This window comes from Spermophilus citellus (genome assembly GCF_964194105.1).
Source record: "Spermophilus citellus genome assembly, chromosome: 1".
In the NCBI taxonomy this organism is placed as follows: Eukaryota; Metazoa; Chordata; class Mammalia; order Rodentia; family Sciuridae; genus Spermophilus; species Spermophilus citellus.
The window spans coordinates 189,112,796-189,133,331 of NC_138182.1; positions in this window are offsets into that span (position 1 = coordinate 189,112,796).

Sequence of the window (20,536 nt, forward strand, 5' to 3'; positions counted from 1 at the left end):
GGATGGCAGCACTTGTCTCCTCTTTGAGCTCTTCCCACTGACCCTCCATCCCCATCTTCTGGTGAATGACTTCCAGTGTCTTAGGATCAGCCCTTCACTCCTCCACCACCCCTTTTCTTTCTCTGTCCTTCCTTCCTAATCACCCACTCCCAGGCCACACCCCAGGCACTTTCAGGCTTGGTTGCCCCTCCCTGATGAAGAGAAGAGCCCAGATTGTCCCTGCTCTGGCTGGGAGGGTAGGCCTGGCCTTCTTCCCACCTCCAAAGAACATAGCTCTAGTCTGCAAGCAGGGAGGCTGGGCGCCCCTCTGCGCCTCCAGCCAGCCAGGCCTAGCAAATGCCGAGTCATTGCTGGCTGGTGCCGGTCTCCAGCTTCTCCAGCCTGAGGAACCGCCAGGAGCAAACCCAGAAGAGCCTCTCTGGCAGCATGCGAAGCACTTCATACCTGAAGCCGAGGGTGTCTGCCTCCCTTCCTGCAAACTCCCATCTATGTCAGGGTGATTGGAGGTCCAAAACTGGGAACCAGGCCTGGGTGGAACCACCAGTTCTGCACCATCTCGGGGCCACCTTCCCACCCCACCATCCGATGCCAAGGGCCCCTGGAGGCAAGCTGGCAATCAAGCCTCAGTTTCTCCATGGGGCCCTGACAGCTGAGGAACTGCCAAGGGTACATTTGCAGAGCTGCGCCAAGCTGCAGTGCCTGTGAATGCTAATCATTAAGCCCCTACAAACTGCCTGTAGATAACCGTAATCCCTTGTATTTATACAGCCCTGAGCACATTTCAAGGCATTTTCATATATATTATCTCATATGATCTCCTACAATAATCCTATTGGGTAGTTCTGGGAAGGGAATTAGTGTCCTTATTTTGAAGAGGAGAAAACCAAGACTTACAGAGGAAAGAATCTTGTCTGAGGTCACACAGCCTGTGGGGGCTAGAGCTGGACTCTGGAAGCAGGTTCCTGATTTTAACTGTCCCCTTGCCCAGGAACCAGAGGTTGAGGCTGGAGCAGTCTACATAGTGCAAACCCTCCCAGCTCTTCTGCCCATTCCATTCTCTCTACTATGACAAATAGTTATTGAGCATATTTATATGACTTGAATGATCTATTTAACTCCCCCACATAACTATATAACACTGGCAATATTATTGGCCTCATTTTACAGGTGAGGTTTCCAAGATCAGAGAAGTTAAGGAACTTGCTTGGAATCACACCGTTTGTTCAGAATCAGGATTCAATTCTAGTCTCTTTGAACAAACTCAGACTTTAATCCTTACTGCCAGGCTCTTCCTGGCTTAACTGAGGACCCTACTCAGATCAAACCTCAAGAACTTCTTCCTTGGAGTTCAGGATCATTGGGCACGTCTCTTTCGGTAGCTCTCTGCATTCCCAGGTCACCATGTGTTCACCCCCTCATCTGACAAATATATATGAGACCTTCCCCAGTGCCTAGCAGTAAGAACACTACAGTGTAGAGTGGCTCTTCTCCTGCTCTGGAGTACTTAGCCCAGGCTGGGGAAATCTAGGATGTCTTCCTAGAAGAGGTGCCCAAGATGAATACTGAAGGGTGAGTAGGGCACAGACAGCAGAGAAGGAATTGGGAAGAGTGTTCCAAGCTAAAGGAGCAGGCACGAGGGGACAGGGCCTGTCCAGGGACCCTGTAAGTGAGGCAGTGTGGCTGGAGCTAGGCGGCAAGAAGGAGGAAAGAGGAGAGATAAGGCTTGTTCAGCATTGGGGTGGGGGAGAATGTGCCAGAGAAGTGAGCTAGTCCGAGGTTTGATGGGATGCTATGGAGGCCGGGAGAGGGCATAGCACTGAGGACGCTGCCCATTCTAATGCAGGATCTTTCTAGTCACCTCTGGTGCTAAACCCTTGGAGTCCAGCCCTGAAGGTGTGGGGATGCAGGGAGGACAGTCTTCCGGGCACCCTTGGCAGGGCGTGGGGGAGCCTCCCAAGGCTTGGGGAAGTGTGGATGGGGTGAGATGTGGTAGTCCAAGCCTCCCCTCAGCAGTCCCCTGCAAGATGGCCATTTGAGAACGGACAGAAGGAAGAGCATTTCAAGCAGAGGAAATAGATCTACAAAGGTCCAGAGGCAAGACAACAAGACCAGCTAGGGAGCTAGCACAGTTTGAGAGGACTGACACCAGGGTCTGGGATGGGTGGGTTCATTACTGTGCAATAGGGTCGAATTCAGGCCTTAATGGGTAAAATCCAGGGCTCTGCGGCTGGGACCCCTAGGTTCAAACCCCAACTCCAACTAGCAAGGCATTCATGGCAAATTACTTTTTCTCTCTGGTTCTTCATTTTCTCATCTGTAAAATAGGGTTGTTGTGAGGATTAACCAAGATACACTAAGCACTTAGCATATAATAATCACTCAATGAACACAACCTGTATTATTATCACCGTCATTAATGTTATGAACAGCCTCACAGTGGGAAATCTAAGGTGGAGTATGACTTCATAAGGGAGGAATCTCATTTTAAAAAGCAAAAACAAGTTGCAACGTGTGCTTATCTGTAATCTCCACATTCACAGAGACGTGTGAAATTTCATCTGCAACTATTTTCTCAGAGTGTCATCTCATCCCAAATCAAATGACGGATGTTGGATGTCACAGGAATGATAGGAGTATTACAGCAACCACCAGCCGGCTCGAGCAGGTGCAGGGGAGTGGAAGGGGCCCCCCTCAACCTCTGGATGGGTAACAACTGGAGTGGGGGTGGTAATCCAGGGTCCCAAAGCAGCTCTACCTGCCCTAGTTAAAGTGAAAGAATCAGCCAAGTTTTTTTCTGAAGGGAAGGCTCTGGGCAGAGTCTGGGAGGGAGCCCATGCCATTGAAATTTGTAGTTTTCTAGGTTTGAATGAATCTCTCAGAATCTGAATTAAGCTTGGGAATCAAGATTTTCAAGGTGTAGCTGGGGCAGGTGGCACAAGCCTGTAATCCCAGGAACTTGGAAGGCAGAGGTTCAAGAATCACAAGTTCCAGGCCAGCCTCAGCAATTTAGCAAGACTCTGTCTCAAAAAAAAAAAAAAAAAAAAAAAAAAGTACTGGGAGTGTAGCTCAGTGTAAAGCACCCTGGATTCCATCCCCAGTACCAGAGGGGTGGGGGAAGAGAGAGAGAGAGAGAGAGATTTGCAGGTGTTAACCACAGCAACAACAGGCCAGATAAGTGAACCAGGACCAGAATTCTAACAACAGGTTCAAATCCCACTTGCATCTATAAAATATGGACTTAAACATGCTACTTCTCTGGGTTTTGATTTTCTCACCTATACCGAATGATAATTAGATCCACTTCAAGGTTTGGGTGAAGATAAAAGGAAATAATGCACATAGAGTGCTTGACACAGTGCCTAGCCATGACCCAGACTCAACAACTAGAAGTGCCTGGTGCTGATTGAATGTTCTCCTTCTGAAAAGTTTGACCAGATATGCACAGAGGTGAGAGACAGAGTCCTCCTGCCCAGGGATGACAAATATCCCAAGGAGACCACTGTCCCTATAGGCAATGGCAGGTGGGCATCCAGATACTGAAGTGTCCTTACCAGAAGTGGGAACAAATTGGGACTTGGCCTCTGCTGAGACAACAGGGAAGAAGGTCAAATCAGCCACTGGCTGGATAAGGACCCAAGAGCCTCATGTCACTCCTGAGCACCACAGGAGCATGCAGTGCTTGGGGCAGGGGGAGGTCTGCCTTGTACATGCTGGTGACAGGGTCTTGGTGGAGGCAGAGAGCAAGGCCAATAATTTTCCTGGCCTTTTGAAATTCAGAAACATGAAATTTTAAAAACAGCACACACAAGGAAATGTTTTTTTGCAGCTATTTTGGCATTTGGGGAGTAATTTACCAACTTCAAGTTCAACTTAATGAAGTTGGGGGTAGGCAGCTTCCAGGGGAGTTCTGCTTTCCAGCAATCTGCGGTGGCCCAGCCTACAAAGAGGGCTGTGCCGGTGGTCGGTGGGGAGCACTAACAGTAACACGTTTTGTATTTGTCATCAGAATGGAGCCCCCGGGCACAGGGGTAGTGCCCGTGACCGCTCAATGGTGTATTTGTCATGTGGCCACTGACACAATCAATTGACCCCCTTCCACACCGGTGTTTATTAGCCATTGTATAAATATTTCACCCCTCCCCAGCTGACACATAATCTCTTCTTTGCTGCCTCTGACAAATGAACATTTCTCTGTAGACTCTTAAATGAGTATGTGTCACAGCTATGTCACTGATTAATTTTTTTTACCACCACGAACAACGATGCATAGAAATGTAACTTATATTCATTTCCCGGCTTGAGCCCAGCTGTCTAAAAAATTCCACCAGCAGCTACGACTGACAGACAGCTATCCCTGCGCTTGGGCGTGCTGACATGTGGTTGTGTGAGCGCCAGCTTGTTAATTACTGGCTTTCTCTTCCGGCCTGGCTGCCGAGTAACGAGCCACAAGGACCTTAATCACTGTTGGGGCCGGGAAGGCTGCAGAAGGCTCCAGAGGCCAGCTCCTCAGCCCAGCCTAGCCACACATTGTTTTCCTCCAAGCATGGGCCACCTTTTCCAATGGGGCTTGGTTTGAGACTGTCCCTGAAGTCACCTCAGTAATACTCATTGCCACTTTAAACTCTTCACCCACTCATCTGTGAGATCATGAGTGTAGGGATTGGACCTTGTTTGCTTAGCACAGGGCGGATGCACTAGAAATATTTGCTGACAGGAAATCAGCTATGGTGCAATTATTGAACAATGTGCCAGCCATCTGACATGTACTGTTCATCTTTTCAGTGGATATTCTCGGAGCACCTACTATGTGCAAGGTGTTCAGCCCATGAGCAAGACAGACAGGCCAATAGATCTAGGCTTGGAGGAAAAGGTGGTCATTGCTTGGGGTGGTCCAACTGGAGGGAACTGGTGACTAGAGTGCTTGTGGCTGGTTACTTGGATGAAGTTTAGGTTCAGTAGAGGATGACCAGAGAGTCTAGGAATATGCACTGATTATTTTCTGTTTGCAGCTGAGGAATCTGAAGGACAGATTTTGCCCTTAGCATGCCATCTGTCCCCCGATCCTGCACACCTCAGTCAACCACCCCAACCTGGCTGTCCTTTCCCTTGGCTACCTCAGTTTCTCCTCTACTGTAGCTCTCTTTCCCCCTTCCTGTTCTCCTTTATACTTTCCTCTTCCCCACAGGTTCTCGAGTCACCTTGGGCTGCTGAGCCATCTCAGCATTCCTGCCCCCACCCTGCCCCTGTCCATCTGCAACTTACCGCTCCCCACCTACCCACCCACCCACTGGCACTGGACTGAGCTTTTAGCAGGTGTCTAGGCTGCCCCTACCCCACCCCCCACATCCATGCACCTGTGTTCCTTCCCTGATGTCACAGATCCTGGCTGAGAGCCAAGTACACACACCTGGGGACACTTCTGGTAGACTAACCAGCTCATACCAGCTCTACCACTGCTGCAAGAGACTGACCTGAGAAAGGTGCCCCTCTAAAGCTAGAGCCATCTTGGGCAGCGTTCAGGGAAGGGGCCACATACCCAGGGAACTGATGCTATGTCCTAATGCCATGGGCTCCACCATGTCCATGGAACCCATATGAATCAATCAAATCCACTGATGCTTGTGGTGAGGTAAAGAACGTGGAGTGAGACTCCATCAGAATCCCAGTCTAGGGCTGGGGTTGTGGCTCAGTGGTAGAGTGCTCGCCTAGCATGCTCGAGGCACTGGGTTCGATCCTCAGCACCACATAAATGTAAAATAAAGATATTGTGTCCACCTAAAACTAAAAAATAAATATTAAAACAAACAAAAAAGAATCCCAGTCTATTTTCCCACCATGCATCCTAGAGCAAGTCCCTCCATAGCTGGTCTTCTATGCTGGAGTTGCTAGTTCCTATGCATGTGGGGCAGCTCCCAGCAGAGCACTTGGCACATGATAGGTGCACAGTAAACAACAGAATCCTTCTCAGCAAGGTTGTGACTCCAACCGATCCTATCTCTAGATCAGAGAAAAAAAGCCGGGCAATGCTTGTGCCTGTTGATATTCAAGCACACATCAAAGCAGGAGGTGGCACCGAAACCCAAGGATGGAGTAGCACTGTCTCCCTCTTCTTCCCCCAGGCTTTGCTGGTGTGGGGGGAGGGGCAACTCAGGGAAGGTGAAACTGCTGGGGGTTGGCTGCCCAAGGATGTGCTTTCACCTTCAATCAGATCACCCAAAACCCGCAGCACTGAACCAAGTGCCAGTTTACTTACTGTTAAGTGTGCTAACTTACTGAAAAGTCACCAAACCCCCAGAGTTGGGTAGACTGACTTCCTTCTGTTGCTGAAGAAAATGAGGCCAGAGAGGTTAAGGTAACTGCAAAAAGTACACAGGAGCAGTCAGGACTTGAACCTGGGTCTGCCTCCTTCTCATTGCAGAGCTCTTAATTCCCACCCTCGGCTGTCTCCCTCACACCCCCATCTTATGATGTCATCTTATGATGTCATCCAGCACCTGCTCTGACATCAAGCCCCCCCCCCCCCCGCTGCCTTGCCCCACCTGCTGGGTCTCAGTGGAGGGGGGCTGGGGCAGAGGAAGAAGTCCAGATGACACAGAGCTGTATTGGGTCTGGGGTCAGAGGGCCTGAGGAAGGGATCAGTGCAAGAAAGAGGCCCACTCAACTGTCCCTTCAGGGATCAGTGCAAGAAAGAGGCCCACTCAACTGTCCCTTCAGCTGGCAGGGTAGTTGTGCCATCCTCTACATTTCCTTGATCGAAATGGAGCTCTGAGCCCCGGAAATCAGGACAAAAGCACCACCCACAGCTCTGGTCTTGATGACTCAGATTCCACCTCCCACAGCCTCCTCCTGTGTGTGTTTCTGAATGTGTGTACCCGCGCGTGCGCCGCGCCCGCCAGTGCGCAAGGCTGTCAGCTGTGTGTGTGTGCCTGTGTGCGTGTGTGTGCATGCATGCATATGCATGCGCAAGGATGAGTCCACATGTGCACATGCCTGTCTCAAGCCCAAGCCCTCAGCACAAGATGACCAACAAAGGTCAATGATAATCATAACATCAACAGCCACTTGCTTCTTATGTTCAAGGGCCCTGTGCTAAGCACTTTACATGCATTATAGCAAGGAATCTTTACAATAGCCTTATGAGGTATTATCATTTAATCTCATGCTACTAAGGATGAAAACTGAGACTCAGAGAAGTTAAACTTCTTTTCCAAGGTCACACAGCCAGGAAATGGTGAAATTATCAAATGCCAAAGTCTGTGTGCAATAAGCTGTGCCTCCCTCCTTGCCCCCAACTAAGGAGTTTAAAGAGAAGACCCAAGGGGTCGTTGATAACCAGAAGTCAGCCAGGGTTCCGGAAGGAAAGGGTGCCAGAAGCCAGAGTCTTGGAGAAGTGGGGGGTGGGGGTTAGCAAATAGACGTGTGAGCAAGAGGGGGCAGGGCAGCTGTCTCAGAACAGGTGTCAGAAGCTGTGACAGCCACTTAGAACCACAGTGGCAAGCCTCCTTTACATGGCGATTTGCATATATTTGCATGTATTTGCATCACCAAATCTGTGGAATCGGCCTTAATGGTCCCTGCCTCGGAAGACTAGCAGAAACTGAGAGGGTGGGAGTGACAGGGAGGGCCTGGGGAATTGGGGAAGGGAATGAGGGGAGAGGCAGTACTGTCGTGGCCCTGGGTGGCACCGGGCATCGCTGATAGTGTCTAGGGGAGAGAAGGAAGAATCTCTCTCAAGTCCCCTGGAGATCCTCCTCGCCCAGTCCATTTCCTGAGGACAGCAAGGAAAGGGACTGAGGGTACTGAAATCCGGGAGAGCAGAGAAGAGTCGGGGACCAGGCCAGTGGGCAACGCTGAGAACCTCGAACTGCCTCTAGCCGCTGGAGGGCCGCCCACTCGGCCGTCGGAGGTCAGTGGCTCGGTATTGGCGCGCCATCTCGTGGACATATGCGGAAACGCTCTCTCTTCCCACCAGCTCTGGCCGCAGCCCAATCCTGCGGCTGCCTGAGCAAAAACACGTGTCCGATTCGCCTGCGCCCAGCAGGTACATGGTGGAATCTGAATCAACAGCTTGCAATCTGAACTGGCACAGGGACTTGCAATTTTCCATAAGATCATGGGCAGAAAATTGCTCACGGGCCAGGGTATGGTGAATGGGCTAATATAGCCTAATGGTGAAGAGTCATAAAAAAGGGCCGTGCCAGTCCCCAAAGTGTGACCTTGACAAGTTTTCTCATGTATAAATGGGGGTGATAAGAAGGGGTGAGAATGAAAGGAGATAATACAAGTTACAAGCTTACTGGCAGGGTCATTAAGTGACTAAATAAAATAAGTGAGATACTCAAGGCACAAAATTTAAGGATTTGGGATTTGTTTGACCTTGAGACCTCCTTGAAATGGGTGCCCTAGGCTTCTTACTCTCTTCATCCTAATCCTGGCCCAGTTTAGTAGCCAGTGCCTAGCATAGGAGGAGCACTGAATCAGCAGGAGGTGTTGTTCCTGTGGTCAGTACTGTGGGCATGCTAAGGCCTTGGGAAGGCAGCACCCCAGAAGGACACTGAAGGACAGAAACCAAAGGTCAGTGACTTCTTCTGGCCTGGCAATGGTGTGAAAAGAGATGAGAGGCTAGAGGTGAAGGGCTGCCTTCCAGTGAGTCAGAAATAAAGAGGAAGGGTGCCAGGCACAGTGTCGTGTGCCTGTAATCCCAGAAGCTCGGAAGGCTGAGGCAGGAGATTCATGAGTTCAAAGCAACTTAGCAAGGTCCTGAGCAACTTGGTGAGAACCTGTTCTCATAATAAAGTATAAAAAAGGACTGAGGATCTGGCTCAGTGGTTTAGCGCCCCTGGGTTCAATCCCCAATACCAAAAAAAAAAAAAAAAAAGAATAAAAAGGAAGTCACTGAGTCACTGGCAGATAGGAATAAAGAGCCATATTAGGTCACAAACCTTGTAGGATCTCTCAGATTTCCTGTGACCATCTGATATAAAAGGGGTTCAGACCTGGTTCGCAGATGGTCAGTGTGATATTCTGGTGAGAGCTGGAAGCTGACAGCTGCTACTCAGAAGAGTCCTAAAGGACTATGGAGAAGGGAGTCCCAGCTTGCAAAGCTGGAGCAATGAACTTGGGAATCAGTGTTTTTTTTTTTTTTTTTTTTTTTTTTTTTTTTTTTTTTTTTAAAGAGAGAGTGAGAGAGAGGAGGGAGAGAGAGAGACAGAGAGAGAATTTTTTTAATATTTATTTTTTAGTTCTCGGCGGACACAACATCTTTGTTGGTATGTGGTACTGAGGATCGAACCCGGGCCGCACGCATGCCAGGCAAGCGCGCTACCGCTTGAGCCACATCCCCAGCCCGGAATCAGTGTTGTCTCAAAGGGTATGGCTATTCCTTGACTCCTGGGGAATCATGAATGGCTTGCTGGGTTAATCAGAACACTGAAGGATAGAAACCAAAGGTCAGTGACAAAGTAGTCCAGAAAAGAGGTAGATGGATGGATTTCTGGGAGTGGGCACTGAGTGGACAAACCCCTGGGTCTGTAATCTGGTGAGTGAATCTCTCTCCTTGTCCACCCCCAATACCTGCACCATAGCTTTTGAAGAGGACAGTCATGGTGCCAGGCTGGAGGCTACACATGTACTCAATAGCAGGGGCTCCTCTCCCCTGGGCTCAGTTAGCTCTCCCACTCCAAGTGTTCAACCTTCCAATAGTCAAGACCAATGCTGAGCCCTCAGTGTGGTTCCCTTCCTCCAAAGACCATCCAACTGGTGACAAGTCAATTATACTAAGCCCCTTCCTTTCATCCTGAAGGGGACAGTGATTTGTCCTTAATGGAATCAGTGTTTTCTCCACACTTGGGCTCATCTACTTTGTCCACTGTGCTTCTACCAAAAAAAGGTACAATAATGGTGTCATATAAAACTTTAATAGTTTCAACACTTATCTTTAGGTCTTTGATCCATTTGGAGTTAATTTTTGTGTGTGGAGTGAGGTAATAATGGGGTGCTAATCAGCAGACTCCTCACTCTAACCTTGTTGTGCCTCATTGCTCAGAAGCTCCAGCCTGGAAGAACACGAGGGCAGCCTTTGAGCGCCGTGAAGACGCTGGCAAAGCCTGGTCCCTACGGGTTCTGGTATTTGTTTTGAACAGTGTTCCCTATATAGAGAAATTGCAGGGAACACTAAACTGTAAGCTGAAAGTGCCATCTTGCCACCTTAAGCTCCTCATGCCAATGGATCAGTAGGCAAAGAAGGGCATTACTGTATTGGCCAGGGCCCCTGCTCCTGTTGGCCCTGCTGAAGATGCAATGCATACTGATACAATGAAGATGGGAGGACTGTGTCTGGATCCAGCCAGGGGATTCACAGTAGCACATCTTAGAACCTCCATCCAGTAGTAGTTGAGGACAGAGTATCTCAACGATGACCATGCTGAAAGGGCAGGGCAGCAAAGAGACCGGATGTCTCAGGAATAAAAGTGTGTGTAACCTCATGGGACAAGCAGCCCAGCTCTGCAGAGGGCTGGCTGAGGGTAAGGGAAGGAGGAGGATAACATCAATGAAGGACCCAGGACAAGCAAAAGCAATGGGGACTGTGCTTTGATTCACCACCCTCTTGCCTTTATCTTCCCTGAGATTACATCCGGCACAACCTTGAGGGGACCTGTTTATGGTGGGCTATAACTCCTCTCCTGAAGAAAGAGGACATTCTTGTTCTCACAGAAAAGTAGCAGGGGGTGGGGGCAGATTATGGTGTAGAAGTCAGATACAGTAGGAGACATGAGGGGGTCTCAGAGTGACATGAGAAGTGGGCTGTATTGACACAAACTTTTCGTCTCAAACCTTTGACTACTTCTTTGCTCTCTCTGAGGCTGCTCCTCCCTTCTCAGACTTAGCTGAAGTGTCACATGCATAAAGGGGAGATCTGATTTCCAACAGGACCGGGCAACAGAACCCAGGAGCATGGGATGTTCATTCTCTGGGGTGAGTTTGATCCATGAGAGACTATGGGGACGGGAGCTGTGGACCACCCCAAGGTTATCCCTCTGTGCCTCCTGAAGAAGTACCACCCAGTGCTGAGCTGAGTCTCCCTGAGGCTCCTCTAAAGCCGAGGTCAGGACAGTAGGGCATGGCACCACCTGTCTGGCTTCTTCCTTTATCCTGTTTTCTTCCTCCTCACCCTCAGCTCCTTAAGTTTCCACCTGAATTTGCCCTGAGGGGCCGTCCCCTCACCCCCATCCCCGTTTCCCACACTGGTCACTGTGGGAACCTGAATTTGACCACTTCAGTATCTCTGCTGACTCAAAGAAAGAAAGACCCCAGTGAACAGGAACCAACCAGCTACTTTCCAATGGAGGAGAAGGGGATGCATTCTGATAGATGGGCGGGGGAAAGGGGCAAGCAGGGGCAGAAAGTGAGGAAACCAGAGGGTAGGAAGTTAAGTCCAAGAGAAAGGGGTTTCCAGCACATGGGTCTGAGCAGACAGTTTCCTGGGAGGGAGTGTTTGAATAATGGAAATGAAAATGGAGGACAATATTCCCTCCTCCTCTTGAATGGACACCATCATCCAGTCAAAGCTGGTAGTGGGTTCTGAGCCCCTTGGGTCTCTGCAACCCTGCTTGAGCCAGCGTCTTACTCTCAGATGCTTTGGACAGTGACAATATATGAGTGAGTGGATGGTGCCGGAGCAGAAGAGCACTAGGAAGGTCCTGAACAGCACAGCAGTGAAGCCCTCTTCTCTAGGACAGGAGACCCAGAGAGGCTCGAGCTGAGGGACCCTCTCTTAGCCTAGGTTTCTGAATATTTGGACTTCTCCAAAACTCATGTCGAAACTTAATTTCCAGGGCAATGGTATTAGGAAGTGGGGCCTTTAGGATGTGACTAGAAATGACTCGTGCCTTTATAAGGGCTTAGGGTGGGACTTTGCTCCCATCCCTTCCTTCCTGAGGCCACAGTATTTGTCCCTTCCAGAGGATGCAGCAACAAGACACCTTCTTGGAAGCAGAGAGAAGCCCTTCACTAGATATTCAATCTGACAGGGACTTGATCTTGAAGTTCCCAACATTCAAAACTGTTCAAAATACATTTCTTCTTTTCTTAATAATTATTAAATTATTTATTTATTCTAATTTGTTATACACGATGGCAGAATGCAATTCATTTCATATGACACATACAGAGCACAATTTTTCAAGTCACTGATTGTACACAAGTATTTTCACACCATTCGTGTCTTTATCCATGTACTTAGGGTAATCATGTCTAACTCATTCATTTCACCGTCATTCCTACCCCTTTGTCCCCTCCCTTCCCCTTCCTCCCCTTTGCCTTATCTAAAGTTCCTCCGTTCCTCCATTTCTCCAATGTTCACCCCCACTTCCCCCACCCCCCATTGCCATTATGAGTCAGCATCCTCATATCAAAGAAAATATTCAGCATTTGGCTTTTGGGGATTGGCTGACTTCACTTAGAATTATATTCTCCAATTCCACCCATTTACCTGCAAATGCCATGATTTTATTCTCTTTTAATGTTGAGTAATTTTCTATTGTGTATATATATCAAAGTTTCCCTATCCATTCATCTGGGCATCTGGGTTGGTTCCACAATTTAGCTATTGTAAATTGTGCTGCTATAAACATTGATATGGCTATGTTCCTGTAGTATGCTGTTTTTAAGTCCTTTGGGTGTAAACTGAGGAGTGGGATAGCTGGGTCAAAGGGTGGTTCCATTCCAAGTTTTCCAAGGAAAAACTTTGCAGATTGGCTGCACCAATTTGCAGTCCCACCAGCAATGTATGAATGTGCCTTTTTCCCTACATCCTCATCACACTTATTGTTATTTGTATTCTTGATAGCTGCAGTTCTGACTTGTGTAAGATGAAATCGTAGAGTAGTCTTGATTTGCATTTCTCTAACTGCTAGAGATGTTAAACGTTTTTTCATATGTTTGTTGATGGATTGTATATCCTCTTCTGAGAAGTGTCTGTTCAGTTCCTTAGACCATTTATTGATTGGGTTATTTGTTGTTTTTTGTTTGTTTGTTTTGGTGTTAAGGTTTTTGAGTGCTTTTTATATCCTAGAGATTAGTGCTCTGTCCAATATGCTTGTGGTAAAGATTTGCTCCCATTCTGTAGGCTCTCTATTCACCTTACTGATTGTTTCTCTTGCTGAGAAGAAGCTTTTTTAGTTTGAATCCATCCCATTTATTGATTCTTGATTTTAATTCTTATACTATAGGAGTCTTATTAAAGAAGCTGGGGCCTAATCCGACATGATGGAGATTTGGGCCTACTTTTTTCTTCATTAGGAGCAAGGTCTCTGTTTTAATTCCTAGGTCCTTGATCCACTTTGAGTTGAGTTTTGTGCATGGTGAAATTTCATTTTGTTACATGTGGATTTCCAGTTTTCCCAGCACCATTTGTCGAAGAGGCTATCTTTTCTCCAATGTACGCTTTTGGCACCTTTATCTAATATAAGATAACTGTAGTTATGTGGATTAGTCTCTGTGTCCTCTATTCTGTACCATTGGTCTACAGGTCTATTTTGGTGTACAAAATATACTTCTAGACTTTATAAATTACCTAGTCTGAGGTATTTAGTCATAGCAGCACAAACAGACTAAGCCAGTTTCCCACAACCTGGTTACTCCCAATGCCAGGTTCATAAACACTGCAGGCCCACAGCACAGTCCCAACTCCAGAGCACTGCCTCTCGCTCCAGTCAAGTTTTGTGCAGCATTTTGGTGGTTTACAGGGAGGTAGGGCAGGAAACTGAGCAAAGAGACCAAATGTCCCTACTATTGCCCCTGCATTCACCCCAGCTTTCACTCCCTTTGCCTTTCTCTGGATATGTGGGGGTGAACCAGGCTTTCAGGGGGTACACTGCTTCAAACTGTGGTCTTCTAGTTCCTGGGGTAATCCCTGTCATTCCTTCCTCCAGGAAAAGCCCCACTTATGCATTTTAAGGCAGAAAGAGGTAAGGGGAGATGAGGGACCTGAGCTCCGTGGAGTCTGCAGTGTGTGCTGCCTGCCATGGATACAGAAATGGGACTGGAGGGGACCATTGTTGACAAAGTTGCATGCAGGATATTTTTTCTAGGGAGGGGTCTGTATCTTTATCGGATTCTCAAAAAAGTTTAAGACGTGCCAGTGTTATCTAGCATGGTAGCCAGTAGCCACGTGTGGCTGTTTAATTGCAATAAAATTAGAAATTCAGCTCTTGTGGCTCACCACAAGAGCTGAATTTCTTTCTCTCCCTTTTTTCTTCCTTCCCTCCCTCCCTTGTTCATTCATTTACTCTTTGTTTGTTTGTTTTTTACTTGAACCTAGGAACACTTTACCACTGAGCTACATCCCACTCTTTTATTTTTAATTTTCATTTTGAGACAAGGTCTTGCTAAATTGCTTGAAGGTCTCTCTAAGCTGATGAGGCTGACCTCAAAATTGTAATGGTAATCCTCCTGCCTCAGTCTCTCAAGTTGCTGGGATTACAGGCATGTTCCACTGTGCCTGGCTACCAGCCACATTTCAAAGTCTCAATGGCCACATGTGGCTACCGGCTACCAGACAGCACAGACATGGAGCAAGTCGATTATTGTAGAAAATTCTATTGGACAGCACTGTCCATTAACTTTTTGCTTAAAGAAACAGAGTCCGTAAGAGGGCATGATTTGCCCAAGGGCCCAAGAGTTTAGTGGTAGTTATAGTACTTCATAAAGTATCTTGCAGTAAAATTGCATAAAAAATGTCTTCTTATAAATAGAGCTCACACCAAAGGTGTGTGGGGGGGTATGGGAAATGGGAGGCATTTTGTATTTGTTCCTCCCTTTCCCCCTCCCCAGGCCTGCCCCAGCCTACTGGATAAAGGATGCTTAGAGCCCTGGAACTTTCTCCCCTCCCCCATGATGACCTCATCCTCACAAATATGTGAGGGCCATGGGAGGGCCTGGGTGGAGGGTAGCTGTGGAACCTGGGGGAAATGGCAGAGGACTCTGCTGATGGAGCTAGTCTCTAGGTGGCCATTCCCTTAAAATTCCAACCTGAATCTATCACCCCATGCTCAAACTCCTCCCGGCTCCCTATGGCTCATGAGATGGTGATCAAATCCCAACCAAGAACCACAGGAGCCTGCATGGCTTGGCCCCTGAGGTCCTTCATTCTCAGCTGATCCCACTTTCTCTCTTTGCCCTTTCTCACTCATCAGACTTGCTCCTACCTCAGGGCCTTTGCCCTCAGGGTTTCCCTGCCTAGACCACTCTCCCACCCAGCCCCCCTTCTACCCATCTCTCTGACCTCAATTCAAGCAGAGATTTTTGGAGAAACCTTCGCAGATCCCCAGGTCAGGTCAGTTGCCTCTATTGTAGAACATCCCTTTCAAGATGCATCTGTTTGTAATTATACATTTTTTAGGGGTTCTTTAAAAAAAACAACTTTATTTTATTTATTTATTTTTTATGTGGTGCTGAGGCTCGAACCCAGCACCTTGCATGTGCTGGGTGAGCACTCTACCCCTGAGTCACAACCCCAACCCCTTAGGAGTTCTTTTTTTTTAAATTGTTGGTTGTTCAAAACATTACATAGTTCATGATGTATCATATTTCACACTTTGATTCAAGTGGGTTATGAACTCCCATTTTTACCCCGTATACAGATTGCAGAATCACATTAGTTACACTTCCATTGATTTACATATTGCCATACTAGTGTCTGTTGTATTCTGTTGCCTTTCCTATCCTTTACTATCCCCCCTCCCCTCCCCTCCCCTCTTCTCTCTCTACCCCCTCTACTGTAATTCATTTCTCCCCCTTGTATTATTTTTCCCTTTCCCCTCACTTCCTCTTGTATGTAATTTTGTATAACCCTGAGGGTCTCCTTCCATTTCCATGCAATTTCCCTTCTCTCTCCCTTTCCCTCCCACTTCTCATCCCTATTTAATGTTAATCTTCTTCTCAAGCTCTTCATCCCTACTCTGTTCTTAGTTACTCTCCTTATATCAAAGAAGACATTTGGCATTTGTTTTTTAGGGATTGGCTAGCTTCACTTAGCATAATCTGCTCTAATGCCATCCATTTCCCTCCAAATTCTATGATTTTGTCATTTTTTAATGCAGAGTAATACTCCATTGTGTATAAATGCCACATTTTTTTTTTTATCCATTCGTCTATTGAAGGGCATCTAGGTTGGTTCCACAGTCTTGCTATTGTGAATTGTGCTGCTATGAACATCGATGTAGCAGTGTCCCTGTAGCATGCTCTTTTTAGGTCTTTAGGGAATAGACCGAGAAGGGAAATAGCTGGGTCAAATGATGGTTCCATTCCCAGCTTTCCAAGAAATCTCCACACTGCTTTCCAAATTGGCTGCACCAATTTGCAGTCCCACCAACAATGTACAAGTGTACCCTTTTCCCCACATCCTCACCAGCACTTGTTGTTGTTTGACTTTAGGAGTTCTTTTGATAATGTCTCCCTTCCCTAGAAGATTATTCTTTTCATAGTCTGTTTTGCACTTTGTTGTGTCTCTAAACCCTTGAGCCATGGTTGACCCAGAATACTATGCTCAATAAAAATATGAGAAAAATGAGTCGGGCACCCTGGGGGCATACCTGTAACTCTGGAGGCTGGAGCAGAAGGATCACAAATTCAAAGCCAGACTCAGCAACTTATCGAGGCCCTAAACAACTTAACAAGAGCTTGAACTTGTCTCAAAATTAAAAAAAAAAAAAAAGGGCTGGGGACGTGGCTCAGTGTTTAAGTGCCCCTGGGTTCAATCCCTGGTACAAAAGAGAGGGGGATAGGGAGAGAGAAATGAAATGATTGAACAGGGTGCTCCGTCTTGCAAGAAACAAACATACTCAGAGCCCTCTCCTCCCCACTGGCCCACCTCATTAGGACCAAATGTGGGTGATGGTTCTACCATCCAGAAGGGGAGGCAGGGGAAGGAGTGAAACCTGGAGGCCACTGCCAGCAATGGAGGTGATCAGGAGTTATGAGAGTGATAGGAAATGGATAAGAAGTAACAAAAGAGGTGGAACTAACAGGATGACAACCAGGAATCTTGGGAGATGGTAGAAATACAATAAGGTATACAGTGTGGTCTAATTGGGAGTAAGATGTCATAGACTGATTGATTAAAACAGATAATAGGAAGCGAGTGGCAGTGGTACGCTTGTAATCCCAGCAACTCTGGAGGCTGAGGCAGGAGGATGGCACGTTTGAGGACAGCCTCTGCAACTTAGCAAGACCCTGTCTCAAAATAAAAAAGAATGGCTGGGGATATAGCTGGGTGATGGAGTAGCCCTGGATTTAATCTCCAGTATTACAATAAAAAATTAAGGGGCTGGGGTTGTGGTAGAGCACTTGCCTTGCACACATGAGGCCCTGGGTTCAATCTTCAGTACCACATTAAAAAAAAAAAAGTAGATAAATAATTAAAAAAACAAGGTATTGTGTCCATGTTCAGCTAAATAAATAAATAAATAAATAAAATCAATAAAACAGGTAATAGGATACACCAGGGTGAGGGGATAGCTGGCAAGCTGGAGAACAGGAAACTCTTTTTTAAATTATTTATTTTTTAGTTATAGGTGGACGCATGTCTCCATTTTACTTTATGTGGTGCTGAGGATCGAACCCAGCGCCTCACACATGCTAGGTGAGTGCTCCACTTCTGAGCCACAACCCCAGCCCGAACAGGAAACTCTTATGGAGCACTTACTGTGTATCAGGTCCCTTCCACATATTACCCATATATTTCTGTGGATTAATTTTCACAACAATCCTGTCAGTATTTCTATTTTTGCAGAATAGAAAACTGAGGCACAAAGGGCTAAGTGACCTGCTCAGGTTATAGCCTATCAAGGTGGAGTTAGGGAGCTGGGATTGTGGCTCAGTGGTAGAGTGCTCACCTAGCACGGGCAGGATCCAGGTTCTATCCTCAGCACCACATAAAAATAAAGGAATTGTGTTGTGTCCATCTACACCTAAAAAATAAATATTAAAAAAAAGGTGGAGTTAGGGTTTTACTGCAGAGACTTTGCTATTAATTACTACATACTATCCCCTTTTTATGAACAAAGTAGCTTCCAAAGTGATTTTTGGCCACTGTAGTCTACTGTTTGGGCAGGAGCAAAGAGAGAAATGGAAGGGGGTATTCAAGAATTCTCTTGCACCAGTTCTGCTCCCTTCTCTGCTCACAGGTATTTCTTTTGTTCTATGTGTTAAGATTAAGATTTAAGATTTACTAATATCATATTCCTTCTCCCTGCCTACAGAATGCTCAAGAGGCTAAATCAACTGCATAAAAAGCATGGGAGAAAGACTGGGCAGAACTTTGGGGAAATAACTTTTGAGGGATGAGAAGTGCCAAACAGCTGATGTTTGTGAGCAACATAGAATAGAAGTGTTGCTGTAGGTTCTAAGATCTTTTGAGAGATGAAACTTTGGAGAACCTGTTCATTCTTTCTGGTTTCTGCACTGTGCCTTGTTTTTTTGTTGTTGTTGTTGAGGAAGATGGGTATTGGGGATTGAACTCAGAGGCACTCAGCCTCTGAGCCACATCCCCAGCCCTATTTTGTATTTTGTTTAGAGACAGGGTCTCACTGAGTTGCTTAGCACCTCAGTTTTGCTGAGTCTTGTGCCTTGTTGTTTTTAATATTTTTTTAGTTGTAGAGGGACACACAATATTTTTGTTTGTTTATTAATTTATTTTTTAAATGGTGCTGAGGAACGAACCAGTGTCTCACACATGCGAGGCAAGCACTCTGCTCCTATGCTACAGCCCCAGCCCTTGTGCCTTGTTTTTAAGTTATGACTCCATGCATATGCTGGCCTATGTGGGCTCTGTGCCTTATGTTTGGTTTTTATTTTTGACTTGTGGTTCTGGGAATTGAACCCAGGGCCTTGAACATGCTGGGCAATTATATTTGAGCAGGTAGATCCAATGGTAATGGTGGATAATGCAGTCTTTCCAGCTAAAATGAACTACGTCTATAGGGTTCTAGGGTTACAGTTTGCAGTGACCCCTCCCTCATACCCTTTGTCTATTAATTTCTGAGAGACCCACAGAAGATACCCCAAAAGGAAGAGCAGCTCAGCCCAGATTATCAGCTGCAGCTATCTCTGGATTATCCTCTTGCTCAATCTGGCATTACTGATCTTGCTGTAAGGATAACATTGGTGATCTTGGACAGTGAGGATAAGAGGATCTGACTAAGGCGTGGGGACCCAAGATCGCTTCCCAGGGAAGATATTCCTTCAAGAGATTATCCACCCACCCACCAGTCTCACTTTTCTTCCCTGTGACCTCATTCATCTCTCGTATTACTATTCCTTCTGCTTCTCTAGGATGGCTTCAGCTCTTCCAGGACATTCTGTGACCACCCCCCTGTTCAATTTCTCAGACCAACAGCCCTTGCCCCCCAACTCCCTCATCTTGAAGACTTACACCCCTGCAAAGAGGGTCTCTCCACTGCTTAGTATTTAGGCACAAGGTCAAGCCCCAGAATTCACACTCCCTTCCTTAAGCCCACTGTCCTGCCCTCTGCCCATCTAGGGGCAGAAGGGGCCAGGGCTGACATCTTCAGCAGCCCTGTTCTGTGTCAGGCTCAAGTCCTTGTGCCTCACATGAAACCTGGGCTGTACTCGCTCAGAGGACTGGAGATGGGCAGGGACTACCTGGATCCCTGCTCTGCAGGAGGAGGGAGGAAGACTCCACTGTACCCACATTTAGATGCACAGGGGCTTTAGTTGTTGCCTCTGAAATCTGGGATGCCTCTACCCGCTGACTTTGCTTTCATTTGTTTCTATCTTGACCTCTTCTTCACTTACAAAGACTGAATTTAAAAAAAAAAAAAATGGAAATGGGGAAGAAAAGACCTGCACCTCCTCGGCTAGAGATTGAAGCCTAAGGACATTCCCTCTTCAGCTCCTAATAGCCCTAGAATCAAAGTGTTCTCTTTGCCCAGCTGTGTGCAGCCTACAGGATTCCTCTTGAATCTTCCCTACCCTCTCAGTGATAGATTATGGGGACATAGAGAGGAAACATGGGGAAGCAGAGGGAAGCACAGACAGACAAAAGATAGACACACAGAGAAAACTACAAAGAGATTTAGATTGAAGAAAGATAGAAATGTACTCACTGGAGGACAGGAGAAAAAAAGAGGAGGGGAGAGAGAGAAATAGAAAGAGAGAGATAAGTAGAGATACAGAGAAAGAAAAGAGAGAGAATGAAAAAGGGAGCCAGAGAGAAAGAGAAGGAAGATAGAACCCATGGACCAGAAGCCTCCACCCACTCCACATCATTGAGCCAAAGAAAGGAAGTGGGGTCTGAGGGAGGAAGCCAGACCTCCCTGTCTGTGGCTTTGCCATGACCCTCTGACCCTGATGTCCTTAACTTTGAGTCAGTGAACTTTGATGGGAAAAAAAAGTATATCATTTTCACCAATCTCTAGCTGAAGTTTAGTATTTCCTTCTATTATGATAATAGTCATATTAGCCATAACTATATACACTTATTTTCATATCCTAGTATAGTATTATAGATCTTTTG